This window comes from Saimiri boliviensis, chromosome 3, assembly GCF_048565385.1.
Source record: "Saimiri boliviensis isolate mSaiBol1 chromosome 3, mSaiBol1.pri, whole genome shotgun sequence".
Lineage (NCBI taxonomy): Eukaryota > Metazoa > Chordata > Mammalia > Primates > Cebidae > Saimiri > Saimiri boliviensis.
This window is the reverse complement of record NC_133451.1, coordinates 129,148,966-129,170,103: the sequence shown is the minus strand read 5'-3', so window position 1 is coordinate 129,170,103 and position 21,138 is coordinate 129,148,966. Positions and strand designations below refer to the sequence as shown.

The window sequence follows — 21,138 nt, the reverse complement described above, 5'->3', positions numbered from 1 at the left end:
TGTAGTCATAAACATGATTGAGTTTTTTATTTTCATAGTGATCTGTAGGAGTTTTTTAAAAATAGTTCTTTATTGGTTATACATGCTACAAATAACCTTCCCTACAATCGAACTTGTATTTTCAATTTCTATAAAATGCTTTTGATTTAGAGGCTTTTACATTTCAATGTCATCCCTGTGGTCATTTTGTTGTTGTCATTGTATAAATGGCAAATTTTTCTTATTTAAGAAATGCTTCACTACCACAAGCTCAGAAATACATCAATTAAATTTTACAAAAATCTCTTAAAATACTATTTTTACATTTAAATTCTTGATTTATATATATTTAACTTTATTTATGATGTAAGAAAGGAATCCAAGTACATTTATTTCATATGAATATTTTCTTGCTCTATTTTATAAGAATATTTTCTTGTTCTATTTAATAAAAATAATTATTTTTTTACTGAACTTCCAAGCTAACTCTGCCATGCTACAAAGAACCATAAAAGACTGTAGCTGAATTATATTCTATGCATAAAATTATTCAGTTACGTTCCATTAACACAGGTGGTTAATGGAACGCAGTTGAATAGGTTATGTTATAATTAATACCCTTTTAATTATTGTGGTTTTATAAGTCTTGATATCCTGTAGTGCAAGGATTCTTTCTTTGCTATTCAAAAATGTCTTGCTTTCTTGTCTTATGTATCTCTCACACAAATCTTTGAAATATTTTATCAAATATATTAGCAGTTTTTACTTGAATTGCCTTAAAACAATTAAGTGGAGAGAATTGTGAAAAATCAGCATCTTTACAATACTTGTTTTTCTATTCATAAACATGAATCTTTTCCTAATTCTTTAGATTTTTATATTTTCTATAAAAATTTACACCATTTGCCTCATAAAATATTTAAAATACTCTTATATTTTTCAAAACATATGTATTCTTTGGTATTATTCTCATGGTTTACTTTGAGAATATTAGTTTATTTTGAAAATACAGAATTGCAACTAACGTCTGTATATAAATCACATATTAAGAAATATTACATATTTTTATTCTAATAGTATTGTTTAGTTTTAAAATGTATACAGTTGATATTCGTAGAATAATGACAATTGAATTTCCTCCTAAACAACATTTATGACTCCAGTATTACTTGGAGAGTTGCTCTGTAATTATGAACTTATATTGCATTTTGCTACATGTATTTTTATTGAAAATATCATAGTATTTTACTACTTAATCTCTCGTGTGAATTTCACTGTAAATTCTTAAAATAATAAAATATCGTTGTCCTCTTGAGATTAATCCAATATAGTCATTGCGTATTTGCATTTTTATAGTTTTGGAATTAGTTTGCTACAATTTTGGTTAAGAATAAGCTTTTCTCATAATAACTATTAGTATTGTGTTATCAGGAGTGTGTTGGTTATTCAGCCTATGAAAATGGTACATCTGTCATTTATTTAGGACATCCGTAATTACTCTCAGCAATATTTTGAGTTTTCAGTGAAAGCATCTTGCATATACTGTGTTAAATGTATCTTGAAGTATTTTACATTTATGCTATTTTAAATGATGTATTATCAGCCCCATAAAACATCATAAGAAAAAATGCTATATTAAAATTTTAATTTCCCTTGATAATTGTTAGTATAAAGAAAAATGAAATTTTCATACTTACACTAAATCTTGCAAACTTGATACTAGTGACTATTTTGGAGATTCTTTAAGATTCACTAAGTATACAATCGTATCATCTATAAATAAAGACAGTTTTTTCATTTCTTTCAATAGGTAAAATCTGTATGTCCTTATTATTATTATTATTGTTATTATTATTATTGCTTAATCAAAATAGCTAGGATCACTAATACAGTGTTAAGTATACGGTCTGGGAGCAGATGCCCGTGCCTTATTTTTTATCTCAGAAGGAAATAACTTTGTATTTTCCCACGAGTGTAACACTAGCCATGAGATTTTTATCAATGACCTTTACCTGTTAAAGAAAGTTCCTTTCTATTTCTAATTTGCTGAGACTTCTAAAATTATATTTTTAAAAAATGGTGTCAGGTTGCATTTTTAATTACTATTTCTACATCTGTTTAGATGTACATATGGCTTGTTTTTCTTTAAGTAGGTGGAACTTTTTATTTGTGGATAGTATGGATGAATTTTCAAATATTAAGCCATACTTGATTTATTATCCTTTTGATTTTATTATTGAATTCTATTTGGTAATATTCTGTTGGTGATTTTTGCATGTATTTTAGTGGTTTTCCTCAGTTGGAATGACTTTGGTTTATAATGATAATGTGAACCTTATAAAATGAGCTAAACAATATGTCTTCTGCCTTTACTTTTCAGGAAGTTTTTGTATGAGTGATATTCTTTCTCAGATTTTTTCATAGAAATCACTGATGTGTCATCTGGTTTATGTGTTCTTTGTGAGAAGGTTTTTAATTACTAATCCAAGCTTGAGTTTCTTTTTAAGTTAATTTTATCTATCTGCATCTTTCAAGGAGACTTTCCAACTCGCTTATCAAGTTGATTAGAATAAAATTCCTCATAATTCTCTCTTATGATTCTTTTACAGTCTATAAGCTTGTTGTGAGGTCTTCCCTCTCATTGCTGATACTGCTTATTTGTGTCTTCTCTTTATCTTACCTGATTAGCTGATGAACTATCAATTTTTTAAAATTTTGTTTCAAAAACAGCCTTTGGGATTATTCATTTTTTCCTTTGTCTATTTTCTATATCAATTATTAAAATTTTTAATTTTAATAATTAAAATCAAAAAGCCTTGGGAATAATTTTTTTTTTATTGCATTTTAGGTTTTGGGGTACATGTGATGAACATGCAAGATTGTTGCATAGGTACACACTTGGCAGTGTGGTTTGCTGTCTTCCGTCCCCTCACCTGTATCTTTCATTTCTCCCCATGCTATCTCTTCCCACCTCCCCACTCCCCAGCCCCTCCCCCATTTCCCCCCAACGGACCCCAGTGTGTAGTGCTCCCCTCCCTGTGTCCGTGTGTTCTCATTGTTCAACACCCACCTATGAGTGAGAATATACGGTGTTTGATTTTCTGCTCTTGTGTCAGTTTGCTGACAATGATGGTTTCCAGGTTCATCCATGTCCCTACAAAGGACGTGAACTCATCGTTTTTGATGGCTGCGTAATATTCCATGGTGTATATGTACCACATTTTCCCTATCCAGTCTATCATCGTTGGGCATTTGGGTTGGTTCCAGGTCTTTGCTATTGTAAACAGTGCTGCAATGAACATTCGTGTGCACATGTCCTTGTAGTAGAATGATTTATAATCCTTTGGATATATACCCAGTAATGGGATTGCTGGGTCAAATGGGATTTCTATTTTTAGGTCCTTGAGGAATCGCCACACTGTCTTCCACAATGGTTGAATTAATTTACATTCCCACCAACAGTGTAAAAGTGTTCCTATTTCTCCACATCCTCTCCAGCATCTGTTGTTTTCCGATTTTTTAATGATCGCCATTCTAATTGGTGTGAGATGGTATCTCAATGTGGTTTTGATTTGCATTTCTCTGATGACCAGTGATGATGAGCATTTTTTCATATGTTTGTTGGCCTCATGTATGTCTTCTTTTGTAAAGTATCTGTTCATATCCTTCGCCCATTTTTGAATAGGCTTGTTTGTTTTTTTCTTGTAGATCTGCTTTAGTTCTTTGTAAATTCTGGATATCAGCCCCTTGTCAGATGGGTAGGCTGCAAAAATTTTTTCCCATTCTGTTGGTTGCCGATTCACTCTACTGACTATTTCTTTTGCCGTGCAGAAGCTGTGGAGTTTGATTAGGTCCCATTTGTCTATTTTGGCTTTTGTTGCCATTGTTTTGGCGTTTTGGTCATGGAGTCCTTGCCTACATCTATGTCCTGAATGGTTTTGCCTAGATTTTCTTCTAAGGTTTTTATGGTATTAGGTCTGATGTTTAAGTCTTTAATCCATCTGGAGTTAATTTTGGTGTAAGGTGTCAGGAAGGGGTCCTGTTTCTGCTTTCTGCACATGGCTAGCCAGTTTTCCCAACACCATTTATTAAACAGGGAGTCCTTTCCCCATTGCTTGTTTTTGTCAGGTTTGTCGAAGATCAGATGGTTGTGGGTATGTTGTATTTCCTCTGATACCTCTGTTCTGTTCCATTGGTCTGTATCTCTGTTTTGGTACCAGTACCATGCTGTTTTGATTACTGTAGCCTTGTAGTATAGTTTGAAGTCTGGTAGTGTGATGCCTCCTGCTTTGTTCTTTTTGCTTAGAATTGACTTGGCTATGAGGGCTCTCTTTTGGTTCCATATGAAGTTTAATGTGTTTTTTTCCAGTTCTGTGAAGAAGGTCATTGGTAGCTTGATGGGAATAGCGTTGAATCTGTAAATTACTTTGGGCAGTATGGCCATTTTCACGATGTTGATTCTTCCTAACCATGAACATGGAATGTTTCTCCATCTGTTTGTATCCTCTCTTATTTCGTTGAGCACTGGCTTGTAGTTCTCCTTGAAGAGGTCCTTTACGTTCCTTGTTAGTTGTGTTCCTAGGTACTTTATTCTCTTTGTAGCAATTGTGAATGGCAGTTCGTTCTTGATTTGGCTCTCTTGAAGTCTATTACTGGTGTATAGGAATGCTTGTGATTTTTGCACGTTGATTTTGTATCCTGAGACTTTGCTGAAGTTGTTTATCAGTTTCATGAGATTTTGGGCTGAGAGGATGGGGTCTTCCAGATATACAATCATGTCATCTGCAAATAGAGACAATTTGATTTCCTCCTTTCCAATTTGGATACCCTTTATTTCTTTTTCTTACCTGATTGTTCTGGCTAGAACTTCCAGTACTATATTGAATAGGAGTGGTGAGAGAGGGCACCCTTGTCTAGTGACAGATTTCAAAGGGAATGCTTCCAGTTTTTGCCCATTCAGTATGATATTGGCTGTTGGTTTGTCCTAAATGGCTTTTATTGTTTTGAGATACGTTCCGTCAATACCTAGTTTATTGAGGGTTTTTAGCATAAAGCATTGTTGAATTTTGTCAAAAGCCTTCTCTGCGTCAATCGAGATAATCATGTGGTTTTTGTCTTTGGTTCTGTTTATGTGGTGAATTACGTTTATGGACTTGTGTATGTTGAACCAGCCTTGCATCCCCGGGATGAATCCTACTTGATCATGGTGGATGAGCTTTTTGATATGCTGTTGCAATCGGTTTGCCAGTATTTTATTGAAGATTTTTGCATCTATGTTCATCATGGATATTGGCCTGAAATTTTCTTTTCTTGTTGAGTCTCTGCCGGGTTTTGGTATCAGGATGATGTTTGTCTCATAAAATGATTTGGGAAGAATTCCCTCTTTTTGGATTGTCTGGAATAGTTTCAGAAGGAATGGTATCAGCTCCTCTTTGTATGTCTGGTAGAATTCAGCTGTGAACCCATCTGGACCTGGGCTTTTTTTGGGTGGTAGGTTCTTTATTGCTGCCTCGACTTCAGACCATGTTATTGGTCTATTCAGGGTTTCGGCTTCTTCCAGGTTTAGGCTTGGGAGGTTGCAGGTGTCCAGGAATTTATCCATTTCTTCCAGGTTTACTAGTTTATGTGCATAGAGTTGTTTGTAATAATCTCTGATGATGGTTTGGATTTCTGTGGAATCTGTGGTGATATCCCCTTTATCGTTTTTTATTGCATCAATTTGGTTATTCTCTCTTTTCTTTTTTATTAATCTGGCTAGTGGTCTGTCTATTTTGTTGATCTTTTCAAAAAACCAGCTCCTGGATTTATTGATTTTTTGAAGAGTTTTTTGTGTCTCTATTTCCTTCAGTTCTGCTCTGATCTTAGTTATTTCCTGTCTTCTGCTAGGTTTTGAGTTTTTTTTATCTTGCTCCTCTAGCTCTTTCAATTTTGATGATAGGGTGTCAATTTTAGATCTCTCCTTTCTTCTCATGTGGGCACTCATTGCTATATATTTTACTCTAGAGACTGCTTTAAATGTGTCCCAGAGATTCTGGTATGTTGTGTCTTCGTTCTCATTGGTTTCGAAGAACAGCTTTATTTCTGCCTTCATTTCATTGTTTATCCAGTCAACATTCAAGAGCAAGTTGTTCAGTTTCCATGAAGCTGTGCGGTTCTGAGTTAGTTTCTGCATTCTGAGTTCTAACTCGATTGCACTGTGGTCTGAGAGACTGTTTGTTATGATTTCTGTTCTTTTGCATTTGCTGAGGAGTGATTTATTGCCAATTATGTGGTCAATTTTAGAGTAGGTGTGATGTGGTGCTGAGAAGAATGTATATTCTATGGATTTGGGGTGGAGAGTTCTGTAAATGTCTATTAGGTTTGCTTGTTCCAGGTCTGTATTCAGGTCCTGGATATCCTTGTTGATTTTCTGTCTGGTTGATCTGTCTAATATTGACAATGGGGTGTTAAAGTCTCCCACTATTATTGTGTGGGAGTCTAAGTCTCTTTTTAAGTCATTAAGAACTTGCCTTATGTATCTGGGTGCTCCTGTATTGGGTGCGTATATATTTAGGATCGTTAGCTCTTCTTGTTGCAGTGATCCTTTTACCATTATGTAATGTCCTTCTTTGTCTCTTTTGATCTTTGTTGCTTTAAAGTCTATTTTATCAGAGATGAGAATGGCAACTCCTGCCTTTTTTTGCACTCCATTTGCTTGGTAGATCTTCCTCCATCCCTTTATTTTGAGCCTTTGTGTATCCTTGCATGTAAGATGGGTTTCCTGGATACAGCACACTAATGGGTTTTGGCTTTTTATCCAATTTGCCAGTCTGTGTCTTTTGATTGGGGCATTTAGTCCATTGACATTTAGGGATAGTATTGTTATGTGTGAATTTGATACTGTCATTTTGATGCTACCTGGCTGTTTTGTTGGTTAGTTGATGCAGATTCTTGATTGTGTTGATGCTCTTTTACCATTTGGTGTGTTTTTGGAGTGGCTGGTACTGGTTGTTCCTTTATATGTGTAGAACCTCTTTCAGGAGTTCTTGTAGAGCAGGTTTGGTGGTGATGAAATCTCTGAGTGCTTGCTTGTTCACAAAGTATTTTATTTTTCCTTCACTTATGAAGCTTAGTTTGGCTGGATAGGAGATTCTGGGTTGAAAGTCCTTTTCTTTAAGGATGTTGAATATTGGCCCCCAATCTCTTCTGGCTTGCTGAGAGATCTGCTGTGAGTCTAATGGGCTTCCATTTGTGGGTAACCCGACCTTTCTCTCTGGCTGCCCTTAGCATTTTCTCTTTCGTTTCAACCCTGGTGAATCTGACGATTATGTGCCTTGGGGTTGCTCTTCTTGAGGAATATCTTTGTGGTGTTCTCTGTATTTCCTGGATTTGAATATTGGTCTGCCTTGCTAGGTTGGGGAAGTTTTCCTGGATAATATCCTGAAGAGTATTTTCCAGCTTGGATTCATTCTCTTCATCACATTCAGGTACACCTATCAGACGTAGATTAGGTCTTTTCACATAGTCCCACATTTCTTGAAGATTTTGTTCATTCCTTTTTGTGCTTTTTTCTCTGTTCTTGCCTTCTCTTTTTATTTCATTGAGTTGATCTTCGACCTCTGATATCCTTTCTTCTGCTTGGTCAATTCGGCTGTTGAAGCTTGTGCATGCTTCACGAAGTTCTCATGTTGCATTTTTCAGCTCCATCAATTCCCTTATACTCCTCTCTATGCTGTCCATTCTCGTCAGCAGTTCGTCCAATCTTTTTTCAAGGTTCCTATTTTCTTTGCGTTGGGTTAGAACATGTTCTTTTAGCTCATTGTAGTTTCTTACTACCCACCTTCTGAAGTCTGATTCTGTCATTTCATCACCCTCCTTCTCCATCCGGTCTGGTTCCCTTGCTGGTGAGGAGTTGTGATCCCTTTTAGGAGGAGAGGTGTTCTGGTTTCAGGAGTTTTCATCCTTTTTACGCTGGTTTCTTCCCATTTTTGTGGGTTTATCCACCTGTTGTCTGTCTCTGTCCCAGGGAGTTGGAGCTTTATGAGTTTCCGTTGTACTACTGCCTTTTCTGATTTTTCTTTCAGGTCGGATCCGCCCAGCTAGCAGCACGCCTAGCCACTGCCTGCCCGCAGGGGCTTTGCTGAGCTGCTGTGGGCTCCGCCCAGCTGCCCTGAGCTCTTCCCTGTAGTCCTTTTTATATGGGCATAGTTAGAAGTGTCTGGGCAACGGTGGCCCCGCCTCTGTTATGGCGGATTCTCTCTGTTGTGGCAGGTTGCCTCGGCAACGGCAGCCTGCCTCCGTAGCGGTGGAGAGTCTCAGTAATGGCGGAAGCCCCTCCCCCACGGAGCCGGACTGTCCCGGTTCAGCTGTGCTTGGTTTGGAGGGCTCAACCCAGAGGGTTTCCAATTACTGTTTTTGTTTTCGTTGTTGTTGGGGGTGGAGGGGTGGGACCAACCGAGCCTGATCACCTGGCTCCCTGACTCAGAGTCTTTTCTTTTAAGTTGCACGACCCCGTGTTCCGGTCCCTTGTTGAAAAGGCGCCGGGATCTCCCGTGCCGCGACTCACGGAGTCGGCTCGAACTGCGGCGCCGGCTCCTGGCGGATTTTTTGCCTAGGAATCTCCTGGCCTGGCTCGCTATTTCAGCTGACTGGGCAGCTCTGCCGTCTCAGGGCTCTGCTCGCCAGCTAAGAGGGCTCCCAGACCAGTGGCTTTTGTACGGAGAACCGCAGCAACAGGGAGTGGTCACAGCAGCCACACGGGCGGAATCAGCCCCACAGGGGCCAAAACAGCCGCACCGGCTGGGACTGCGACGCTGGCGACCCCTCTGCCTGGGTATCTCCTGGTCTGTGGGCAATAAGAGTTCGTCTGGAAATGCGGCGTCCACTCACCGTCTGCACTTTCACTGGGAGCTGAAGTCCTGAGGTGTTCTTAGGCGGCCATCTTCTCAGCATTCCCCCAATAATTTGTTTTTTATATACTTTTTAAGATAGATGGTTTGATTATTGACAGAAATAGGCCTCTTTTTTTAACATAAGAACTTAAGCTATACATTTTCCTTTGAACACATCACTAGCTATAGCCCACAAATTATGATATGTTTTTAATCAATCCAAAATATATTCTAATTTATTACAGATTCTCCTTTTTTTCCTATGGGTGATGTATTTTTGCATCATATATTTAAATATGTGATAATTTTCCAAGTAAATTTATGTTACTGATAATTTAATTTAAATTTGTTCTGATTAGAATGATCTGTATATTTTAATTTTTTGAGTCTTGTAGCACAATATATAATCTATGACAATGAATATGCCATGTGCAATATAAAGAATATGCATACTACTATAGTTTTGGGTTTAATAAAATAAAACATCTATTGGCTAAGGTCAATTAAAAGAATTGTTCAAATATTTTTTTTTTTTTTTTTTTTTTTGATACGGAGTTTCGCTCTTGTTACCCAGGCTGGAGTGCAATGGCGCATCTCGGCTCACCACAACCTCCGCCTCCTGGGTTCAGGCAATTCTCCTGCCTCAGCCTCCTGAGTAGCTGGGATTACAGGCACGTGCCACCATGCCCAGCTAATTTTTTGCATTTTTAGTAGAGACGGGGTTTCACCGTATTGACCAGGATGGTCTTGATCCCTCGACCTCGTGATCCACCCGCCTCGGCCTCCCAAAGTGCTGGGATTACAGGCTTGAGGAATTGTTCAAATATTCTATATGATTTCTGATTTTCTCTTTTTTAATCAGTTATTGAGAAGGGTGTTGAAATACTAAACTATAATTACCAGTTTGTCCATTTTTTCCACATGTTAATAATGCTTTATATATTTTGGCATCTGTAATTTCACAAAAGATGTTTAGGATTGCTATTGCTTTTTAATAAAATGACACCTTTATTATTATAAATTTTTTCTCTAATAATGTTTTTTCAAGTTCATACTATTTGATATCACTATAGCCCTTTCAGATTTTTTTAGTTTTGCCCTACTATAATAAATGTTTTCCTTTGTTTTATGTTTAATCAATTTTTATATTTATATTTTAAATGAGTTTCTTAAAAGTATTATAAAGTGGATTTTTTTCACTCTGGCAAATTATTTCCTTTGAGTAGATTCATGTGATTTATATTTAATGTAAAATTCAATATAGTTTTATTAATTTAACATCTTACTCTATACTCTTTATAGATTGTAAACATTTTAAAAATATTTTTCTTTATTTTTATTATTGTAGTAATTTTTATGATTGATTCATCTCCAATACTGGACTCTCAACTCTGCTTCTTTTTATTCATTGCTCTAGGGTATATAATTTTTATTTTTAACTTATCACATCTTACTTTGAAATATTATATTACTTTACCTATGATACAATTGTTTATTGTGAAAGGTTAAATACATTTCTTGCCATAACATTCCAACCAGAGTGAACATTCACGATAGCAACGATTAGTTACAGTGATAAAATTGACAGAATCATAAAAGGTAATTAGAAATACAGGCTGATAAATACTAAATTTGTTGAAGTAATTCCTCAATTCCTGAATTAAAAAATTTTATTGTTTTAATGTTCTGTGTCTTTTACTGCAGACACTATGTTGTATATAATGAATAGATTTTAATAATGTTCCATGGAAAGCAGGAAGTCACCTGGCCCCAACAAAGCCAGAAAAGAGTGGTCCTTGTAAATATTACAGACACTCATGGGGGTCCTGACACAACTGCTGAGGAAAGCTCTGAATTCACTTTACTACATAACAAGGGAAGTCTCATCCTACATTGCATGTAGAACAACAGCATATATCTTCGGCTGCTCTACGAGTCAGAAAAAAAATGTATGTCATGTTAAAATGATAGCTTAGTAGTTTACTTGAGCATTATACATCTAGGATACCAGAGTAAGAGTTCTATAAGGACCTTTTTTGGTTAATTTTATCTGCCATGCATATTCAGTAGTTACAGAATTGTCCAACATACAGTAAACACTCAATGTGTATGTTAAATGTCTGAAAGTGAACAATTAAAAGTAGATACACAGTGAGTACCTTGTCCTAATCACGAAATTGTCCAGTTGAGGCAACTTTTATTTGATGATCTGTGTACCTAAAATATTGGTACACACATAAAATATGCTTGTAACTACATATGAAAGTTTGAAACAGTTGAGACAATTTAATTAACTAACAGACAATCACATATAAAGATGCATTCACTTATATGTTGACAGCCTCTGGCTAAATTGTTTTGTAATCGTCAACTTACACAAAATTCTCTGTTTCTGGAAAATTCTTGTCATCAATTGTAGCACTAAAGTTTGATAGATGCGACAGGCAATTTACATCCAGTACTCCTCTATATTTCTTTTAGGGGGAAAAAGATATTTCAATAAGAAAGAATACGGGACAATTAGCAAATCAAACTCAAGGATAAATCTAGTCCAATTATACTTTTAATAGTGTGGAAGATGTTTTCTTTGACATTTGTCTCATAAAAGAGATAACAGAAAAGAAAATTGAACATGACAGTTCCACTTTTGTGGCAATTACTAAAGTGAAAAAAAAGTTGAATGTAAAACTTTCCATTCTTCTTGTTGAAAATTTAAATCTGATTTTTTAATGATAGCTTTCTTTATGAAATGATAATCTCCAAGATGAAATAGAAGAGTCTTACAAATCAATTGCTATTGTCATTGTTAGTGACCTAAAATAATGTGTAAAATGGCTTCTTTAATGTAATATATTTAAAAAACTATATTCTATCAGTATGCATTAATTATTGGTACTGTGAGAAAAAGAGCAACTATACATCTTTTAAAATATTGTGTTTTATCCATAAAATACTATCTTTTTTTTTTTTTTTTTTTTTTTTTTTTGATACAGAGTTTTGTTCTTGTTACCCAGGCTGGAGTGCAATGGCGCGATCTCGGCTCACCGCAACCTCTGCCTCCTGGGTTCAGGCAATTCTCCTGCATCCTGCGTAGCTGGGATTACAGGCACGCACCACCATATCCAGCTAATTTTTTTGTATTTTAGTGGAGACGGGGTTTCACCATGTTGACCAGGATGGACTCGATCTCTTGACCTTGTGATCCACTCGCCTCGGCCTCCCAAAGTGCTGGGATTTCAGGTTTGAGCCACCGCTCCCGGCCATAAAATACTATCTTTAACTTAATAATAAAATCTAGGAATATTACATAATAATATTACTTTTATAGCAAAAGGAGGTAGTCAATAATCAGTTTTGGATTGTGAGCAAAAAAACCCTAAAGATAGTACATTAAGCTATTATTTTTCATTTCATTGAAGTATAGCATACATACTAAAAATTGCATATTATAACTGTTCAATGTAATATGTTTTTAAAGAGTGAATAAATCCATGTATTCAGCACTTAGATCATGAAAGGGCAATTGCCAGCATTTTCTAACTCTCTCCTGCATCTATGTAGTCACCACTTGTGTAAGGGCAATCACTCTCTGAAGTCTAAAATGTTATATTACCTTTGCCTATTTTTAATTTTATATAACAGCCAATACACTTTGGTGTCTGGCATCATTTCTTTAACATGGCTATGAGCTTCGTTAATGGTGTTGTTGATAATTTTGGTTTTTAAATTCTCAATTCTGTATATTATCACATTACATTAATTTACCATAAATTAATTTTCCATATATCTTCTGACAGATGTTTCAGTCAATTTAAATCTTTGGCTTCTGTGAATAGTGGTGCAATTAAGATTTTTGTGTGTGGGGTTTAAATAATATATACACACAGTTTTGTTGGTTTAATATTGCTAAACATTTTCCTTGAGTTACGTTACTATTTTCACTGTTTTCTTCAAAGCGGAATTACAGTTGTTCAACATTTTTTTTTCACAATTGACATTAATTTATTTTTATCTATTTATTAGAGACTTTAGTAGCCGTATATTGACATCACGAGTAAATTTAAATTACGCTTTCATAAAGACAAGTTGAATATTCTTGTTTGTAAAATATCTGTTCAGGATTCCTTTTGTTGAATTTTCTATTGATTTTCTACATTTTTATTATTGATTTGAAACATTCTTTATATTCTGCACAAGATTATTTTACAAACAAGAAACATACATCTGTGAGGAAAGTCACCAAGTAATTCACTGAAGGGGAAAAGCCAGAAATTTCTAAATTCCAGAAAAGAAAACTGCATGTGGTTTTGATAAACAAGTACAAAAACTAGCACACTGGAGAGCTGCTTAGAGAGGAGGGAGGGGCAGAGCTCCAGGCAGTGCAGAGCCTAGAGGGTTTGGTGCAAGAATGCCTGTAGTGAAACACAGCCAGCGATACCCAGCTCCAGCTTTGCCATGATTCCCTAGGAGACTTTAGCCTTAGCAGAACTGTCAAAGCTGAACAGAGCAAGGGCTATCTTTCCCGTGAGACAGATCTGGTCTGACCTGAGCACCCCTTTGTCTGCTGGCCTCTTCTGGGGCCCTAGCCAGGTCAAACTTGCTTGCAGTGAAGCCTCAGGTGTCCAGCAAGGGTGCTTCCTTGGGGCTCCTGAACTGGAAGACCATACCTCACTACCAGAAAGCCCTAGCAGAATGGCACTTGCCAGTGCAAACCAGCTCACCAGCATCTTCCCTGCACCACAGCCTCCCATGTGCTGCTTTACAAGCACGCACTTACCCATGGCCACCCCCCACGTTGCTTGAACATGATACATGCACATAGGTGGACCTTGTCTCCATGTCCCTGCTGGTGCATGTGTACATGAGCCTACCACTATGCCACAGCTGTTGGCATCAGTGCACCCTGCTGCAATGCCATTGCCAATGTGAAGGTGTACCAGGAGACTAGTAGCTCTGCCCTCTTCCCTGTGCCACCATTGCTACCCATGTGATCACATGCATAGAGACCACCAGTCCATGCCCACTGGTTTCCTGCTTCCACACAGACACTAGTGGACTCATCTCTTACCTTTCATACCATGCCACCATTGCTGCCACTGTAAACACCCACAAGCGGGCTGGCACCCTATGCCTGCCAGCAACCCTCCTCAGCTGACAAATGTGCACTAGACTATACTGCTACTGCTACTGACACATTTAAGTGAGCAGGGATTCTATTGCCACTACCAGACAAAGCATTTGACTAGCCCCGCCCATCAGTGTTGTGACCAGCAGTCAGAGAACACCTTGACCTCTGTAGAACAGCAGGTTCCTAACATCAAGGTGCCAGAGAACAAATCAGGGGGGCTAATATCAGCACCTCGCACTCCAGATTTAGAGCACACAGCACAGGAATCCGGAGCTGAGCCTTGACCCCCTAAAATCTTCCAGAAATAAAGCTAGTCAAGTAAACCTACCTTATTCAGTCATCAAACCCCCAAGAACATCAAAGAAGATAAAAGCAGCAACAAAAAAATAAATAAAATCTATCCAATAGACATCAACTTCAAAGATTGAAGGAGTATTAGCCTAATGAGAAAGCATCGGCACGCGAACTTTGGCAACTCAAAAAGCCAGTGTCTCCTAGTCTCCCAAAGATTATACTAGTTTCCCAGTAATTGTTCTTAATAAGACTCAGATGGCTGAAATAACAGAAATAAAATTTTGACTATGAATAAGAATGAAGATTATTGAGAAGGCTGAAATCTAATTCAAAGATTTGAAGGAATACAACAAAACAATACAGGATATGAAGGGCAAAATGGACATTTTTTTAAAAAAAGAAATATCTCATAGAGCTGCAAAACTGACTTCGATAATTTCAGAATGCAATCAAAAGTATTACCAGCACAATCGACCATGCTGAGGAAAGAATCTCAGAGCTTGAACACTGGCTGTTCAAAATCACTCAGTAAAGACAAAATAAAGAAAAAAAAAATAAAGAAGAAAACACAAAACCTCCAAGAAGTGTGGAATTATATGAAGAGACCAAATGTATGACTCACTGATGTCCCTGAAAGAAAGAGAGAAACTAAACAACTTGAATAACTTCTTTCAATATATTATTTATAAAAATTTCCCCAGCCTCCCTAGAGAGGTCAACATTCTAATTCAGGAAATACAGAGGACTCTTGCAAAATGTCACACAAAAAGCTAATCAACAAGATACATAGTAATCTGGTTCTCCAAAATCAAATAATTAAAAAAATTAAAGGCTCCTAGATAGAAGACGCAAGTCACCTACAAAGGTCATCCTATCAGCTCAACAGCAGATCTTCCAGCAGGGATCTTACAGGCCAGAAGAGACTGGGGGCTTATATTCACCATTCTGAAGGAAAAGAATTTCCAACCATGAATTTCATATCTAAGCAAACTAAACTTCATAAGTGAAGAAGAAATAAGAAGCTTTACAAACAACCAAATGCTGAGGGAAATTTTTTTTTTTTTTTGAGACGGAGTTCGCTCTTGTTACCCAGGCTGGAGTGCAATGGCGCGATCTCGGCTCACCGCAACCTCCGCCTCCTGGGTTCAGGCAATTCTCCTGCCTCAGCCTCCTGAGTAGCTGGGATTACAGGCACGCGCCACCATGCCCAGCTAATTTTTGTATTTTTAGTAGAGACGGGGTTTCACCATGTTGACCAGGATGGTCTCGATCTCTTGACCTTGTGATCCACCCACCTCGGCCACCCAAAGTGCTGGGGGAATTTTTTACCACCAGAGTTGCCTTAGAAGGGGTCCTGAAGGAAGTGCTAAATACGGAAAGGAAAGATGCTTAGTAGCCATTACAAAAACACACTTAAAGCCATGGATCATTGACTCTGTGAAGCAGCCACACAAACAAGTCTGCATAATAACCTGCTAGCACTGTTATAACAGGATCAAATCTTCACAATATTATCAATCAAATCAATGCTAACTTTTAAAATAGGCCAAATGCCCCAATTAAAAGGCACAGCTCATCGAGCTGGATGAAGAAGCCAAACCCAATGGTATGCTGTCTTCAAGGGAACCCTCTCCCATGCAATGATACCCGTAGGTCCTAAGTGAAAGGAAGGAGAAAAAATCTACTGAGAATATAGAAATAAGAAGACAGAAAAAAGTTGCAGTTCTAGTTACAGACAAATAGACTTTAAACCAAGAAAGATGAGAAAAGACAAATAAGGGCATTTCATAACGGTAAGGGGCTCATATCAATGAGAAGACCTAACTAATCCAAATATATACAAACTAAACACAGGAGCAACCAGATTCATAAAGCAAGTTCTTAAAAACCTACAAAGAGATTTAGATAATGGCACAATAATAGTGGGAGACTTTGACACCTCACTGACAGTATGAGTCAGATTATTGAGGCAGAAAATTAATAAATATATTTGGGGTCTGAACTCAACATGTGACCAAATATAGCTAATAGACAGCTACAGAATTCTCCACCTCAGTACAACAGAGTATACCTTATTCTCATCTGCACATGGCACACACTGTAAAATTGACTATGCAATTGAGCAGAAAGCAATCCTGGGCAAATTAAAAAAAAAAGGAAAGAAAGAAAACATGAGATTATACTAACCATACTCTCACACCACAACACAATAAACATAAAAATAAGTGCCTAGACAATTATGCAAAACCATAGAATTACACAGAAATTATACAATCTGGATCCAGTGCTGCGAGGGCCATAGTGCAGTTCCGACCCAGCGCTCTGGTGTCCTCGAAGGTGATGGTGGAGAAGGGCCAGCTGGCCTTGGAAGAGGAGATGGAGCACGGGCTGTTGCTCTGGCAGTCCAGCAGGGCCCGGCCCCAAGTTGCTGGAGGAAGACTAGGAAGGGGACTATGAGTTTGATAACAAGGCCTTGGAAGAGCTGACTCTGGCCAGCGCCTAAGCGGAAGCCAGAGAAGAGTCCCAGCAAGTGAAGGAGATCGTGTGCAGGGATAAAACGATCCTGAAGGAGAAAAGGAAGCCAGACGAGAAGCTGCTCATTGAACAAAAGAAAACAAAACTCCTTCCAGAGACTATTTTAGAGAAGCTAATGACAGTTTCCCAGACTAACATAAAGAAGTTGCCAGGAAAGGTGAAAGAAGTTCATATCTAAAGAAAAATGAAGACTGTGAAAAAGGAAATGACTCTAAGAAAGTTAACGTACAAAAAGTACAGTCCATCAGCCAGAATACAAGCTACTTGGCCTTAAGGCTGTAAGACAAGCTCTAAGAGATTCAACGCAACAAGCAGCACAAGCCTTCATACATCATTCTTTAGATGGGTCAGGAACCAACAGGACTACTGTGAATAAGCTCCTGTCTCTTCCCAACAAGAAGTTACCAGTGAAAAGGGCTGCTGTCCAGTTTCTGAATAATGCTTGAAGAATCCAGAAAAAAACAAAATCCCAAGAGGTTTAAAAGCTGGCGGATGGTCAGAAAGATGAAAACTAAGAAGTAAATGAAAGCTAAATGAAGACTCTCTACTTTTGTTCTTGCCAGTGTCTCCTTAGCTGTTCACTCATCGCCTGCAGCTCTCGTCCAAAGTGGATCATTCTTTCTACGGCGGCCTGACCTCCTCCACACAACTGGCCTCTCAACTGATTTGAATCAACCTCTGTAAGAAAAAACAGACAAGTATTTTACTACCTTATGGAATGGAGTATGATGAAGACACGAACATGTATTACTTATACCATTTTCTACATTTTAGTAACTATTCCCTAATATTTCACCTAAATATGCAGATTGTTAAAAATTCGTCTTTAATTTAATATGAAGGTGCGGCTAAAATAGATGCTTCATTTACCTCTCAAGAGTCTAGGATCCAGTATTTAGCATGCAGTTGAGAGTTAGAAAACAACCTTTCAGTGTTGGAGTGTACTTATGTCAGAAAAAATTTTAGAAAAAATGTAATTCCCTAAACTACAATAAGCAACATTAAAAAAAAAGAAAGAAAAAAAAACCTGTTAATAATAATGCCTCTCAGCCTGCCTTAACTGACATGGAGAGATGTAATAAAATGTTCCTGAAAGCTAAGAGAAGCTAAATGACTACAATAAAATTACAAAAGACAGCGTATTATACTAATTGAAAGGATTAAATGCACAACTTTTAGAAAAATACCACTTTGAGAAAATAATTTTATGTATGTTGATTAACAACAAAATAATTTAACTATAAATTGCTAATAATATATAAATTATTAATAATGAAGAAATTAACAATGATGATGATGGCTAATATTTCCCAAGATTGTTCATTTAGTTTGCACGACTTATGAGGTTGTTATTATTATACCCATTTTATAGGTGAAGGAACTGTGACACAAAGCAGTTGAATAATTTTTCCAAGGGCTCACAGATAGTAAGTGGCAGTTGCAGAAATCAAATATAGGTAATTTGGTTCTATAACTCCTCCTGTTTATTACTATACTTAAATTGCCTTTCAGAAATAGAGGTGACTGATATTGAAGAGTAAAACAAATCTACATTTCTTTTTAAAAAACAATACTTTTAATACCTCTCAATCTCAAAATAGTAAGAAATCTAATGTTGCAATGGAATTCCAACAAATAAGTAATGTATAATTTTCACTCTCCATTTGATAGGTTTGCTGATGAGACAATTTACTACATAAATTGTCTACAAAATAAAATCATGCATGCTAAAAAAATTATATAATTATATAACTTGTTCATTTAACAATGTATTTAGTCACTTATTGTTATTAGTATGGACTCGTGGATATTTTACCTGATTAAACATGTTTGATATAATTCCGTAGTAAACTTTTAATATGGAGTTCTATTGTTTTTAGAAATCAAAGTTACATGCAATTATATTGCAACATAAGTGTTTGAATGATAGTATATTAATTCTGTGCTAATATACATATTTAACTACAGACATTAGAGCTAATACTATACAGACGTTGTCAATGGGTAATTTTTTTAAAAAAAATTAAGTGAACATTGAAAAACATGCTTAGTCTTCTGGAAAACAGTTGTTATCTCTGTGCTCTTGTCTATATGCAAATGCATTAGTTCTTCATAACATTTAAATTAAGGGGCAAATAGATGTAAGAAGCAGACATTCTAAGAAATATATTTTCCAGATTATATTTATAATTTTATAAATGGTATCTACTATTATTTAGTGACTTTATAAAAGTGTATAATTAACCTGTATGCCAATTAAAATATATTTTAGTTTGTTTCCATAAAAGGGATATGTAACAGAATAGGTAAGACTGATAGCACATTATAAATGTTATTTGAATTAAAAAGAGAAGTTAAGTTTTCTAATATCTGTGCATTTATTTGACTTTACAAGTGGATTTTAGGACCCTCTATGCATGCGCTATCCATAAAACCTTCTAATTGTCTGCTAAAGAGTTACAACAAGTCCTTATCTTATGCACTACACTCCCAATAAAGGTGTCTATGCTTTTTCATTTTTATATTGTTATTTACAAAATATATTAACTGAACCATTCAGTCTTGTCATCATCTGATGTTTTTGTTCATTCAGTCTTGTCATCATCTGATGTTTTTGCTCTTCTTTAACACTCTCCTGAATGTTGCTGCTCTGCATTCGAAGTCACAGACCAGATATTCTAGAAGAAACATCAGGAAGCATGGTTTTTCATAGTTTACTTTCTTATTGTGCTTTTTTTTTTTTTTTCTGACAGAATCTCCATCTGTCACCCGGGCTAAAGTGCAGTGGCGCGATCTTGGCTCACTGCAACCTCTACCTCCTGGGGTCAAGTGATTCCTCCGCCTCAGCCTCCTCAGTAGCTGGGATTACAGGCACCCACACCACACCCAGCTAATTTTTTGTCTTTTAGTAGAGACGGGATTTCAGGTGTTGCCCAGGCTGATCTTGAACTCCTGACTTGTGATCCACCCACCTTGGCCTCCCAAAGTGCTGGAATTACAGGCGTGAGCCACCATGCCTGGCCTCAACTCTGCTTTTATAATGGGTTAGGCTTAGAAGAACCACCGTTGTCCTTTGCTAAAAGGCATTGAGTTAATTTTTTAACATTCTAACAGCAACAGATTTGTGAAAAATCAAACCAACTTTGCAGGTAGTGTCATTGCTAGAGTTTATATTGATTCTAATGAAAATATTATTTATACCTATATTTATATCTATGTATAGGTGACCTTGTTTGCAAAACTACTTAGAATGGTTGCCAGATACCTTATAGTTGTTTTGTTTTTATGGAGATATAACTACTCACAAAGGTCAATATAAATCAGCTCTCCTTTGCACCAGGGTCTAATCATATAAAACCACATGGGTAAAACTGAAGATGATTGAAGCATAATAGTCAAAGATGAACCTCATTTAATTAAGTATTTTAAAGTTCCTGTTCTATGTATGAAAGAAAATGTGTACATAAAGTCCTCTCCCTCAAACTTGCACCTGTTTTGTTCTGAGTGTGTGTATATATATATATATATATATATATATATATATATATACCATCTTCAATTGTCTCAATATGTATGTGTATATGTCATAATGTAAATTAAATCATAATGTAAACACTACCATATATAGATATATGCTGATATATGAATATATGATGATGATGTGTATGTGTATACACACACACACACACATACACACACACACACACATATATATATATATATGTACTGAGACAACCGAAGGAGTCCAAAATTCATTTCTGAAGTTTTATAAAATATCTTCAGAAGATAAAGTTACTTTCTGTCTTTGGTATGTTTAATATTTACATATGACCCTTAAAATTTATTTTGAACATCAACAAAAAATGTGTTATATTAGTAAATTTTGTCTATACTATAGAATCTATCCATATTTTTAAATGACAAATACAGCAATATATATGCTGGAAAAGCCCAAGTTTAAATACAAATTTTCCTGAAATGAAGTCATTTTCACAGTGATACGAATTCGCCTGGATAATCTGCACTAATAAAGCAAGAAGCTTAAAGAATATCAGTTTATGAACAAATCTGGTTTAATGTGTGTTCTTTTTTTTAATATATTTTATTGCATTTTAGGTTTTGAGGTACATGTGAAGAATATGTAGGATTGTTGCATAGGTACATAAGTCTAATTTGCACAAATACAAGAAATGTTAATATAGATTGACTCAAGTTCAGTTCGTGACACCAGCACAAAATGCATATATACCTTTCTTTACAAAAACAAACTTATCTGCATTAAAAGAGGAACTTCAGATATATAAAAAGCTGCTCAACATTATTAATCATTAG

At 36.3% G+C, this 21,138-nt stretch overlaps 1 pseudogene; it reads left to right on the top strand.

The window, feature by feature from the left end:
- LOC101053847 (U3 small nucleolar RNA-associated protein NOL7 pseudogene) overlaps positions 1–17,328 on the top strand; it is a 53,335-nt pseudogene extending 36,007 nt beyond the window's left edge.
- The last annotated feature ends 3,810 nt before the right edge of the window (positions 17,329–21,138 follow it).